The 14,625-nt window shown below is 26.6% G+C and overlaps 1 protein-coding gene and 1 long non-coding RNA gene across 2 annotated transcripts in view; both read right to left on the bottom strand.

Annotated features, from left to right (window-relative positions):
* LOC127285259 (E3 ubiquitin-protein ligase MIB1) overlaps positions 1-14,625 on the bottom strand; it is a 490,224-nt gene that overhangs the window by 126,840 nt on the left and 348,759 nt on the right. The window lies entirely within an intron of this gene.
* Positions 1-14,625, bottom strand: part of LOC127285274 (uncharacterized) — a 209,816-nt gene that overhangs the window by 26,552 nt on the left and 168,639 nt on the right. The window lies entirely within an intron of this gene.

Below are 14,625 nucleotides of genomic sequence, written 5' to 3'. Positions count from 1 at the left end.
GTGACAAAATTGATAATTATCGTCTAGTAGTATAATTGGAAAATTTTTGTAAAATCAGGCATTAAAAAATTTTGTAGGTTAAAAAATACTTTTTCTTTTATTTATTTGTAAGTTAATGAATCTAATTTAACTGTGCTGTCAAAATATTACGTAATCACAGAAAAAAAGGTGGGTAAAAAGTTGTAAAGATATAGAGGATAAAAGTCGTTCGGATACAGGGTAAAGGATAAATTTGTGATGGATAAAAATGTTACTAAAATATTACTAGAAAAATGGATGTCATATTTGAGTAAACTGTCTAATTTTAATAAAAATATTAGTAATTTTACACTTAACTTATTAAATCCACAAATTTTATATAAATAAGTAATTACACGTGGAAATATTTTTCCTATAATTATTGTTTATTAATAAAAATGTCTTTGACTAATACAACTGACAGCTGACGACAGTACGTAAATAATCAGAACTGGGAAATTACAACTCAACGTCTGTATTGTTGTACGAAAGCAGAGTTGGGTAATAACTGAAATTTTTGTGCATATTAGGCTGTGTCAGTTCATCGAGATATTTCGAGTTCAAGATATAACGTCAGAGGCCTGGAGAGACAACAAACAGACGACACAATGTTATTCTTACGGGGAAGAAAATTTGTTTCCACTTTCATCAATTTTATTCATACTTTAAACACGGAAAACGCTTGTTGACATCTAATAACATTAAAATGTGTGTTGATAATTAATTTTGTTATATATTTGATTCAATTGCATTGATATGACTGCGGATAACCCCTTAACAAAAAGCCGATACTAAATGTAGTAAAGTTCATAAATACATAAAAAATTGATTTTCCAATAGTTTTTAATTTAATTCAAGTTACAAACACAAATTATTCTCAATTGATTCTATTATTTTTTTTATTTTGGATATACAGTAGTTCCTCAAAGGGAACAAACGGATAAGGTTCGAGGTGAAACTGACTCGAGGATGGTTATAAAGGTTAACCATTGAAATAGAACAAAGATGAGGGAATTCAGATAACAGAAGTGAGATGTGGGTTTACGACTATACTTTGAGGATATTCGTGGCCTCGGTGTTTAGAAACACTCGTCCACCTTTCTCGAGTAGGTAACTGAGATGAGGCAAAAACAGAGAGAGAGAGAGAGAAAGACTCAGGCCAATATATATAGGTAGCAACTAGTACAAGTGAAAAAAAGAAAATAAAATAACTATAAGAAAGAAAAAAATAGTAAACGAAACGTTTTAAGTTCAATTTAATTAAAAATTTTAAGAAGAAAAAAGAAACTGTAGAGAATGAGAGTATAAAAAGAACGTGCGCCAAGAAAAATTCTTTTAATTCAAAGAAAAACTGTATCTTCGCCTTTTTTATTTATTGTAAACAAAATAAGGTTCGGTATATATTAAAAAAATATTTTTTTGTAATTCCGGGGTCCCATCTATTTTAGGGTGCAAAAAAAGTCAAAGAAGTAAATCTTTATATTGTGAAGTTGTAAAATTCTTATTAATTTTACAATTCACAATTTTTTTTTTATTTTTTAAATTTTATTAAATAAATTTTATTTATTCAGTTTTTATAAATTTTATTAAATATTTGGAGGTTACAGCGGAAATTCCAAGATTGATTTAGTTTAGTAAATTTTAGATTTGATTATTAAATTTGTAAACTTATGTAAACTTCGTTTCTTGACTCCTAATTCCTGTTCAATGAGTTATCAAGGGAAAATATAATTTTATTCTAAGGCTGATTAGAACTCCTATTATCATTTGGAAAATAATTATCTATCGAGGTTCAACAAAATATTTCAAATCCTACCGCCCATTATGATGTGTTATCCGTCGACCAATCATAAGATCGAAAACCTATTCCATATTCCTAAAAATCCGTGGCCAAAGGATATTTGTTATTTATTATGTTTTATTACGAGACTGCTGCCTTTCTGTGTTAATATATTTTGGAATTGTATGAAAATTATATACGTTTTGAAAATCATAAGGTTATATGTTTACAAATGCTTGCGTTTTTCGTTGAACAATGAGTATAACAAGAATGAATGTATGTGTCTGCCTTTCTCTCTCATTATTGAAAGCAAAAAGTGTTGAATGTAAACAAAGTTTAAGTGGTATCAAGGCGGTTCCAGAATAGGTGCAAAAGCCAAGTACAAGTGCAAGTCCAAATGTACTTGGCTTTTGCCATTTGTAATAATTCTCGTCAACTACCGCACCCTGCTCTAGTGAAAATTAAGTAACATTATAGACCTTTTCATGCTGATCATTTTGTCCTCTTCCAACTCATGCGTCATTGTATGCGCTAGATAAGGACAGAACGATCAGCATGAAAAGGTCTATTTTAACGCCTTTAAAAAACTCACCCGAAAAGGGTGTCACATTTTAGACGTTTTACTGTAAATTGCAAATAGTAATTTACATTCCGAACTCTGGTGACTGATAAGTTGGTTTCCGTTGTCACCACTCGCCATTTCTCATAATGCTCGTCTACTATCGCATCCTGCTCTAGTAAAAATTCAGTAACTTTATAGTAACTTTTAATTTTAACAATAAAGTCACTAAATTTTTACTAGAGCATGGTATTTGACGAGAATTATGACAAATGGCGAGTAGGGACAATGAAAACCAACCCTGAGGCCCATTTAAATTGTCATACGAATCTGGCAAGAATTTTGTATACTTTTTGGATTTAGTCCCGTTGTGTTTTGTGTCATAGTCTTGACAGATTAATGTGTGACGCGCTCTGAAGAAAGGAACGTTAGAAAAAAAAATTATAGGTTATATTATAAAATTTCAAATATACACAGAGGGTCAATTTTCAATATAAATTATTGCTACTTAAGTCTTTATTGCATCCAAAATATCCAATAATAACTGATTTTTATTTTATATAAATAAAAAAAACTTTTAATCGAGGTAAAATTATCGTAAACATAACTTATAATTCGTTTGCTTCTAAGGTCCCTTTCTTCAGAGCGCGTCACATGTGTTAGAAGATAATGAAGGAGAGCCTTTTGAGTTCTTAATTATATTTATATAACATCTGGATTAAATAATAATTTATTATTATCAAGGAATGAAAAGTGTCCCAAAAATACCCTTACAATACGTTCCTGAATCAACATACGAAAATTATGTTTCGTAGCAGAAGACAAAAAAAGGCCGGTACATGGCAACTTGGCAACCAAATAACAAAAATCTTTTTATCGGTCTCTTTTGTCGGCAACCTTCTAAGAAAAAACATCTCATAATATTCAAAATTAATATTTTTTATATAAAAGTGATTATTCTAATTGATTATTTTAAAGTGTCTTCTTGTGTTTATTTCGAACATTTGTGATTAGTGAGAATCTTTTCTTTTAAAAATCAGCAGAAAGGAGAAAATTCATATTAATTTAATTTTTGACATTATTAAAATTGATTGAAATTTTATTATTTAAATTTTATTTATTGAAATTGATTTCCTTCTTCTGAATTTCTCTTATTAATTTAATATTTGTGATTTATTTCGACATGTTTTGATTATATATTTCCCCATTATTTAATGTGTTTTTATTTAAACTTTATTATTGAACCTTTTTCCCTATTAATATTTGTTAACATTATGACAATTATTAATTTGCCCATTTTATGTGTTTTGACCATTCCCTAAAGATTATTTTTTAAATGATTTTCTAATTTCTCGATTTTTTTTATTATATAATCGATCTTGGAATTCCGTGACAAGAGAGCACAAATGTAACGTTTATCGTTTATCGTTTGTTCTGTCCATTTTGTATTTTTCATCAATTTTGAAAATTGTGTTTTAAATCAAATATGTTTAATTAAATTAAAATTTATCTTTTATAATTTTGGTGAATTTATGTTGTTGATTTAAATTATTTTTTTTTTTTTTTTTTGACAATTCTTGTAAAATCGTTTATTCTTTAAAATTGTTAAAAAGGGTTACATTATTTAATTAATACAATATAAATTTAAATCTGGTAAAATTTAATTTAATAAATTTAATTTTATAATCATTCTTTAAACTTATTTAAATTGAAATAATTGAGTAATATTATTAAAACTTAATAATTTGACAAAAAATTTTAGACAATTTAAAATTTTTTTTGGTTTGAAAAACAATTATGTTTTGGAAGAGCTACAATTTAAATTTAGAAAACCTTTTTTTAATTTGACAAAATTTCTTTTACTCTAACCTTAAGATTTTTCTTGGGTAGTATATGATTTGATTTAATTGCAGCAAATTCGACTATTTCCAATACAAAAATCGCTTTAAATAACACGATTTCTCTGATAAACAGAATGAAATTGGATTCCTGGCTGCCAATAAAAAAAACTCCTAGATAGCCTTTTTGAAAACTGGATCAAGTAAATTATCAGTAAAGTGTTTCAAATTAGTTTTAAATTATATAGAAAAAATTTTAGCTATGGAAGATTATAGGTACCCAAAAATCTGTTTCTTACAACTGAAAAAAATAGCAAAGAAAAAAGATATAAAATTATATAAATTTAACTGGTATATGCAAGTGGAAAAAATATTTGAATCGATAAAGAAGGAAAACGAACTAGATAATATTAACCTTGAAACAATAAATCGATGTAAAGACTTGGATTTCCGATTATAAAAAGCTGTTGTATGATGAAGATGTATCACAATTGCAGGAGTCACAGTCACTACAGATGTTGCCTTATTTACCGAGACATGAAGGACTTCAAAAATATTTATGTTTGAAAATCCCATTAAAATATTTCAGATTAATCGCTCAAATAAGACTGTTGAATAATTATAGTGTCAGGATTTTAATAAATAACTAATTAATAAACTTAGAAATGGTAAATGTCTGTGACGACTGTGGTTCCTCTATCCTGGAAAAGGGATTTCATGTTTTAATAGAATGTGTATGTCATAATAAAGAAAGAGAACATTGTTTGGGCAACCTAGTAGATGTAACCGCAAGAAAACACGTTTTTTTTAAAATTTTATATAATCCGCAATGTGAAACAATTAAAAAAATTTACCAATTCGTTGAATCAATAGCAGATAAATAAAATAAAACAAAAAATAATTGTACAATAAATAATGTAATACGATCGCAACCTCTTTGTATAGACTTTTGTCTTAAAACAAATAAATATTATATAATTTCATTTAATTTCGTAAAATTTATATTTTAGTTTCTCTGAAAATAAAATTTTCTTAGAAAATGTAACTTAAAATTATCTGTTTTTTTAAAACTTGGATTTTTTAATTTTTTTTTTTGTTAGAAAAAACGTTATGTAAAAATAAAAGAAACGATTTCAAAAATACGTGAAAATCATAAAAAAAACAGTAGACTGAAAGAAAGGGAGATAGAGAGAGAAAGAAAGAGCGTGCGCATCAGAGGTTAGGCGTCGACCATGGAATACAAACAGGATTCCTTTCAGTGCGACGTCGTCCGTCGCTTCGTACGCATAAATTGTGTACTCCATCCCCTATTTCCTTCGTGTTAAACTTGTAGTAATTCATTATAACTTTTTTCCTCTACTTTTTTTTCTCATTTTTCACAGTTTCCTTTTCTACAGTTTTTGTCTTTGCTGTGAATAAAACCATTCTCAAGGATCTGCAGTGAAATTTTCACCACACATTTGAGAAAATTATTAGTTTCCTGTTGTCAAAATAATTTGTTTTACTTTTAAACAAACAAAATATTTTCTTGTCATAACGCGAAGAAATGCGAATAAAAAAGGTTTTAAAAATACAATACAAAAACTTTTTTTCGTTTTTACGAAAAATGGAATTATTCATTTTATCACAAAATTTCGTTGGCTCTACTATATTAATTTTGTTAGCAGTATTTTTCAATCTTATATTTTATGAGAGCGATTAGTTAGAATGTTTTTTTTTATTACTATAGGGTTTAGTCTAATGGTTTAGTTACATTAAAATTGAATCATTTTTAAAAATAAAAAATTTTTACTCTATGCCAATTGAATAAACAAAAAAATTTTGTAATTTTTTTCTCGAAAACTGATATTTTTTCTTTCAGAAAGTACAGTTAAGAATATTATTTTAATTATTTAAATGTTAATTAATTATTTTTTCTGGAGGTCTACATTTCGAATTTTTATATTAAAGGAATTTTCATTTGTTTGAATTAACTTTCGTCAGAAATATTTAGGCGCAAATTTTAAAATTAACTAATTAGAAATTACCCAGAAAATTTTAATTGGTTAATTTTAAAATAGGCGCCGAAATGTTAAATCAAACAAATAAGAGATCTGAAAAATAAAAATTTGAACAAATAGAAATTTTGTTAAACAGATTTTCGGCGAATAAAAATTCTGTAATATGAAAAATCGGTTTAATAGAAATTCTGTCAAAAAGTAATAATTCCGACAAATACAAATTTTGAAAAATGAATATTCGAACAAATAGAAAATCAGTTTAATGGAAATTCATGTCAAAAAATAATCCGAACAAATAAAAATTTGGATAAAAGAAAATTCTATCAAGTAAAAATTGTAATAAATTAATTTTAGGCATTATTATTCATGCATATATTAATGGTCACCGTTGTCGGTATTCCTTGTAAAATTTGAGGAATAAAATCCTCAATTTTTGCTGAAGAAATATAATTAATATTGATATTAAATTAATAAATAATTAATTAATTATTGAAAGAATCAATTTTCATAATCCAAATAATCATGTGTAACATATGCCATGAAACACATGTTTTATTATATTTTTTTATTTATTTTATTCTTACTGCTATTGATTAAATACGATAATGTTACCTAATGCAATATAAATAATTTTAATTTTTATACAATAAAAATAAAATTTAATTATAATTATTTCATAAATTATATTTTTTGATATAACTCGGGAACTATTTTGATTTTTATTTCTATTGAATCGGAGAAGAAAATAATCAAATATTATTGAATTAGGAATTCAATTAATCTTTTAGGAATTGTCAAAACACATATAAAGGGGAAATTAATAATTTTCAAAACGAAAACAAATATTAATGGAGAAAAAGGGTCAATAACACATTTTTATAATAAATACACATTTTTAAATAAGAAAGAAAACACATAATTAAAACATGTACGAATAAATCACAATAATTAAGTAAAAGGAAAAATGCTGAAAATGAAAATCAATCATAAAGCAAATTAAAAATGGCTGATAATACCAAAATTAAAATAACAACGATTTTTCCATTTTGATGAATTTTTAAAAAGAAAATATTCTTACCGAACAAAATGTTCAAAGACACAAGGGACACGGAACACAATTACACTTTTAAACAAAAATCTTTAATTAAAACTTTAATTGTATGTTTATCCTTTGGAGGTTGCCGACAAAAGAGGACGATTCAAGAATTTTATTGATGATCGTTACCATGTGGTTACCATGTACTGGTCTTCATTTGTCTTCTGCTACTAAACATAATTTTTATTAGAAGCTTCGCGTATAGGAGACGAAAGGCTAGTTGAATTCTACCAAGGTTTATATAATTTTTATAAAATTCCAAAATATATTAACGCAGAAAGGCAGCAATCTAGTAATAAAACATAATAAGTAACAAATATCCATGGGCCATGGATTTTAGGAGTAGCTTTAGATCTTCTGATTAGTTGATGGATAACACATTAAAATAGGCGGTAAATTTGAAATAATTTCTTGAGTATTGTTAGACAATTATTATTATTTTCCAATAGATAACAGGCGTCGCAATCATCCTTGGAATAAAATTCCGACAATGACTCGTTGATCAGGAATTAAGAATGAGGAAACAATGTTTACATAAATGAAATAAATTTACAAAATTAATAAAGGAATTTAAAATTAATTAAACTAAAACAATCCTGGAATATTCGCTGCAACCTCCAAATATTTAACAAAATTTATAAAAATCGAATAAAAAAATTTATTTAATTAATTTTTTTAAATAAAATAAAAATTGTGAAATTAATAAAAATTTTACAACGTCACAGACAGTAGGGAAAATTTCTTGAAAAAGGGGACAATATCTATATTTTGCATTATTTTACAATTTAGCTAATTTTTGTTATAAAAAATATTTTTTTATTATGAATTATTATAAAAATTATTATTTTATTTATTATACATATTAGTTTTTGAATCTAGTTAATGGGGAAATTAAATTTAAAAAAAAATGTTAAATTTTATTTTCCTGCATGTAATAAAATGTATCTTAATTTTTTCTTCTATTTTTAATAATGACTTTTGTGAATTATGTATATTTCGTGAAACTATAGAGATGGCAAAAAGTTCCAAGTAGAATTTCCTTCAGTCTGACTAAAACTTGAGTATTCTACTGAATACTCGAAGTAACAGTTCAAAGTCCTATATCTACCTACATGTTTCGTATTATATACACAAATATTAAATTAAAGTAAATTATTAAATTTCTAAAAAGCACACAATTTAATTTTGTTTTCAATTTAAATTTAATTAAAGTTAAAATAATCGTCAAATCAAATTTATCCATTTAATTATACTTTCCAAATACAACTTTAATAATAATGTAACTGAATCCATACAATGCAGTGTAATGTATACGCTTTAATGAAAATAATATGCTAATTGTATTCAGTAACTGAAATTATTTATTTACAAATGAAAATAAATTTCGAATTTTTGAAACTTTCACTTTTGTTTTAAAGGGTTAATTGGTTTCATTTTTTGGACATGATTAAAAAAATTGTAATTTTAAACGAATATTTATTTTTTTTTCTTAATGTTTTTCATGTGTATAAAGAAAAATATTATATGAAATCCAAATAAGTTATTAGCATAATTGTGCCATTTATCCGTGGGAGGGGACATTGCACAATTATGCTAATAAGCAATTCAAATTTAACTTTAAAATTATATGCCAGGAACACTAAAAAAAGAATTATTATTTTGAATGATATTAAAAATTTCAAGAAACATTAACAAAATTTAATGTACTTAATTTTCGTGAAAAAAACGGTAAAAGGCAATACCTAAGTTGAAATTTGTTTCTTGAAATCTAGTTTATATTTATTCTTTATTCTTGGACTTGCGAAGACAAATTTCAATTTACAAGTTAATGCACTGACCCTTATTGATAAATTTGTTTGTAAATAAAGTTCGTAGCAAAATTTTCATATAATACTTGACTGATTAAATTTGATTGAAAATATGGGATAAAAATTTAGAAAATATATTAATATATTTTATGTAAAAAATAACATTATATTTCAAGATTGAAATAAAAAATGAAAATGATACATGAATTTAATAATCTTCAGATATCTACAAAAACTAATAGTTATAATTATTATTTACATTCATTTATGCTGCATATCATTAACCTGAAATTTTTATTGGAAAAATTGCGAAAAAATGTTTCTGAATCCTTAAATTACTCCTAAATCTAGGAATAAAATTCCTAATCTGGTAACACTGAAATGTTGTAAGGTTAGAAAATTTATACTGTATGATAAATTTATAAATGTTGATTTTTAAGGTTTAGGTTTTGCTGTTCTGATATTTCTTCCAATCTTTAGCGAAGAATTTCAAATAAATATAAAAAAAGGGAATTTAAAAAAATACATCACAGGACGTTACAAATATTATTGTTTCTATGAGAATAACGTGAATGGCCTTTAGAAGAGAAATTTTCTTTTAATACGATATTATATTTTTCTGATTGCGATTCAGTCTGCATAACGTGTTTATGGCGTCGTAATATATCCCAATTTATATACATATATATATATATAGAGTAATTGATGGAATGGTGGACTCGAGAACAAGGGTCAGCGTGTGTCGCGGTAGACCGCAGCAAAACTGGTACTTACCGCCCATGCCACCGCCCATGGGAAGAAGTCATGATCATCTATTCGCTGTTCGTTCATTTGCTTTGCTGTCGCTGACAAAAGTGCCTATAAAGTCAGCCATAACGCGATCGTAAGTACTTTGACGAGCTCGTAGTCAACGAGTGCCAACTTGATTCGTTGCTTTCTTTTTTTTCTTTCTGTTGTTACTGTTCCTCCATTATTTCCTTCTCTCTCTCTCTCTCTTTTTCTATTTCTTGCGAATCCTATTGCGAATCGCATATACTTGCTTTCCTGACGAGTTATTCTTTTATAACTCTTACCACCCTTTTATGAAGTCACTATTGACTTACGAGTGCAACACACTGCAATATAATACTTGTTTCTGCATATTTCGTCATTTTCTTTTCACAATTTTATTGTCGTCATTCTCAATAATGGGATATTCAAACTGTTATGGCATAGGTGTGTCAAAGAACCTATGTATACATAAGGGTAAATATTTCGTTTACGGATCATATATTTTGTACCATATTTCAAATATGTTAAAGTTGTCTAGTTCTTTGATTTTCACAATTGAATTTTATTTTTAAAACGTTTCAAATGGGCCAGGACAATTTTTTTAAAAAATCCACCATTTGGTTCCTTCATTTTTATTTTTAAAATTCTGATTTTAAAATTCGTGATCGGTGACCACAAAAAACTATGACAATGTTGAAGCAAAGATGAAATTAAAATATCTTCTGCCATACACGGAAAGAAGAGTATACTATTTAATTACCAATACTACACAGGTGTTTGGAAAGAAAAAAAAGTTTGCCTACGATGCCAAGAAAAATCATTGTTACCTAGTGGTTCCTTAGCACCCCCTGAAACGAGAAAACTTAACCCGAAAATCGTAGCTGTTCATTTAGAGAAGTTTCGAAATTTTTTCAAAAAACTTGTTTTCTAAGGATCAGAGATAAGTTTTAAATTATGTTAATAATTTTTATTTATGTGGGTGTGTTTGTAGGAACTCATTTTCTAGGTACAAGTGATTAATAATTTTTTTAATAAAAAAGAACTCGAATTCGTAACTTTTAATAGGGACCTCGCTGTGCGTCCCTTTTGCCAGATGGGTTCCGGAAGGGAAACTTTAGGCGGGACCCGGCATTTTTCGTCACGATCGACGCCAACGAGGAATGTTGGTAGGGATCTAGCAGGGATATCCCTGCGATTTCCCTACCAGAAGTAAAGGGTTCTCGCTAGAACCCTATTAGCTCCCTTTAATCGATTATTATTAAATAAAAATTAATAAATATTTAATAAATCCAAAAAACATATTTATATAAAGATCCAACGTCCTTTCTTCCGTGTGTGTTTTTGAAATTGTAGAGTTAAAAACGCCCGTTATGCTATTTATTATAGCCGTGAAGTTTAATTGAACTTCCTAACCTCCAAACAGTACTAACACAAATTTTAACCAGAATTATAAATAAAAAAGTTAGAAATCATAATATTACCTGAAGAAATTGGAATAATCATAGTAAAAATTAAAAATTTGCAATAATGATATTAACATAAAGACAAAATTTGAGGTTAGGAAACCAATCAATATATTTTTTACTTTTAATATTCTAAGTACATATTTCATGTTTGTTGGCTTAATATTAAATATTCTTAAGTTGATAATATTATGTTAATATTTACCTTCTGATAAAGAAGATGAGTGATTATTTTCCATTATTAATTAACAAAAGAACAATAAAATTCAGGTTCACACAAAATGACATGTGCACTTGCACCATTCATGTCATCATTCTCGACGATGGAACATCGATATATTGAAAACTTCGATACATCGATTTCGATATTTTCGATTTAAAATTAAATATTATTTTTAAATTAAATAAAAAGTGAAACTATATATAATAATGTAATTTATTAATAATATTATTTTGATTCTATCACTCGGTGGTATTTAATAATAAATTTAATTTAATTAATAATTTTATTATTAATATTTATTCTTTTTATTATTATTTCTAAAACGAACATTTTAAAAATATTTGTGTCCCTAATTGAACATAATTAAATTCATATTTTAAATAAAGAAAACATCGAAAAATAATCGAAGTCCGATTCGAGGTATTTCTGGCTAGAATTTAGTGAGGGCTTAATCAGATTTTTCTAGTTTGAATTGCCTTTCTAGAATTCAAACGGGATCTCAGCAAATATTTCTAGTCTGAATTTCTCACAAGAATCTAATCAGGTTCGAGTACGACTTTTCTAGGCTAGATTTTCTAGCGCGGTTCTAGTCGGAATCCATTATCACGTTGGGAAGCTTAAGGACATTTCTACACGGGAGGTGACGATTTTGGATGATTTAATTAGTAAATAAATAAATCGTGTTAATGAATTTATATGTATAGGGCGAAATTCCACCACGAAGTGTTGTTAGGTTTTCTCAAAAACTGCCTGTAGGAGAGGAAAGGAGTTGGATTTTTTGAAAAATTTATACAGTGAATTTTGATTTTTTTGAGAAGTTAAAAATGTGTATTTTCACTACAAAAAATATTGAGATGTCCTTGTTTGTTATTTTCGAGATATTAATTATTTAATTATTTAACGTTAACAAAAGATAAAATATTTTATATACAAATAAAGTTATCGTAATTCTGACGTTACCAATTGAAAGCTACCGTAATTCCGCATCGAAGGAGCCCTATATGAAGAATTTTGGGTTAGTGGATTGTTAATAAATAATCGCATAACATTGCAATTGTTTATAAAAATCCTTCTAATTCAAAATAGTTCATATTAGTCTCGTTGGATGCAGAATTACGTCAGCTTTTAATTGGTTGCTTTAGAATTGCAATAACTTTATTTATTTGTAAAATATTTAATTTTTTATTAACATTAAATAATTCATTAATTAATATCTCGAAAATAACAAAAAAGGACATCTCAATATTTTTTGTATTGAAACTACACATTTTTAACTTTCCGAAAAATCAAAATTCACTGTTAATTAAATTATCCAAAATCGTCACCTATATAAAATAAAAGTTACGAATTCTAGTTTTTTTAATAATAAATTTTTTAATAACTTGTATCTAGAAAATGAGGTCCTACAAACACATTGACATAAATAAAAATCATTAACATAATTTAAAACTTATTTCTGACCCTTAAAAAACAATTTTTTAAGAAAAATTTCGAAACTTCTCTAAATGAACAGCTACGATTTTCGGGTTAAGTTTTCTCGTTTCAGGGGGTGCTAAGGAACCACCAGGTAACAATGATTTTTCTTGGCATCGTAGGCAAACTTTTTTTATTTTCCAGACACCTGTGACTAATTTTCGATAAAAACTAAATTAAACTCTATTGGGATATTTTTTATTTGATATAAAATTCGTATTACATAAATATCCATTGACTCTGATACGTAATGCAACATAAATAATTTTAATACAATAAAATAATTAAAATAAAATTCAACTTTAATTATCGCATAAATTATATTTTTCGAGTCTTGATTCTCATCCACTAACGCGGGAACTATTTTGATTTTTATTTCTATTTAAATTGGAAAAGAAAATAAGGATTTACACACAACAAGAATTAAAATTTGTTAACCACAACTTTATAAAGTATCATGAACAAATTTTGAATACATGGATTAAAACAAAATTGTATTCAATTAGGTTAAAATATACTGTTGAATATTTCTGTTAAAGTAAATTCTTGTAGATTTCAGAAAGAGAAAGTTTGTAATTTTGATAATTTTGACCTAAACGAAAAACTTGTTAAAACAGGTAAACTGCAGATGTGCCAAGAATCTGGCAAATATGGTTTTTTTTATTGCGGTGCAGCAGTAAAGAGGTACAGCTCTTCTAGGTCCTGGTTGTGACTGTTTGAGTGTGTCTATGAGCAATAACTATGTCCCTCAATACCTGCGTTTGTCAAGATATTTAGTTGTTAACGAACTTTTGAAGAGAGTACTGCGTTACTCTCAAAACTTAATTTTTCTTTAAACATATTTTCTGAATAAATACATTACTCTGTACTTTGCTTGTTAATTTATTAAAATTATCAACCTATACAATTGAAGAATAACCGCCAGCTATATACGGCAGTGTTTTTCAAAATTAGGATTTGTGAAAGATTTTAATGATAGAAAAAGAAATAAAAGTTAAGTAACTTTTCATTTGATGATAATTTTTCCTATTCAAATGAAAATATGGATAATTGTCGTCCTTCTTGGATTTAAAAATGATTTTCTTTTATTTGATGGATTGTCCGTTGGAAATTGTAAATGCCACTTGAATTTGAATTTTGAAATTTCAGAATTAAACTTGAAATTGAATTCTGAAAAAAATAGTATGTTGAATTTGAAATAGATGAGTAAGTTTTATAGCAAATATTTTTAATTTCATGAAGTATACATTCACCTTAATTAAAATTTTTTTCTATTTGTTAAAATTTTACTTCTACCGCATATGGCGTAAAGATTGAAATGAAATAATTTTTCATGAAATGAATGTAAGAAAAAAAAAGGTTTGTAATAAATGTGCACATGATTCTTTCTGTAGCTGAAATTCAGTGTGACACGTACAAAGAGTTTTACGACTGAGATGAGAAAAGTTTTTTTTTGCACACATATGCAAAGAAAATTTATGTATTTCTACTTTTCCCAAACACTCCAGACGAAAGGCCTGACATTCATGACGGGTCAACTTATTTTATATATTTATATTAAGAAAATCTAGCACGTAAAATAATAATAATATAAAA

The sequence above is a fragment of the Leptopilina boulardi genome, unplaced genomic scaffold (assembly GCF_019393585.1).
Source record: "Leptopilina boulardi isolate dan_hultmark-lab unplaced genomic scaffold, ZJU_Lbou_2.1 LbouV2_330, whole genome shotgun sequence".
Lineage (NCBI taxonomy): Eukaryota > Metazoa > Arthropoda > Insecta > Hymenoptera > Figitidae > Leptopilina > Leptopilina boulardi.
Note: the sequence above shows the minus strand (reverse complement) of the source record. Positions and strands in the feature narration are given on the sequence as shown.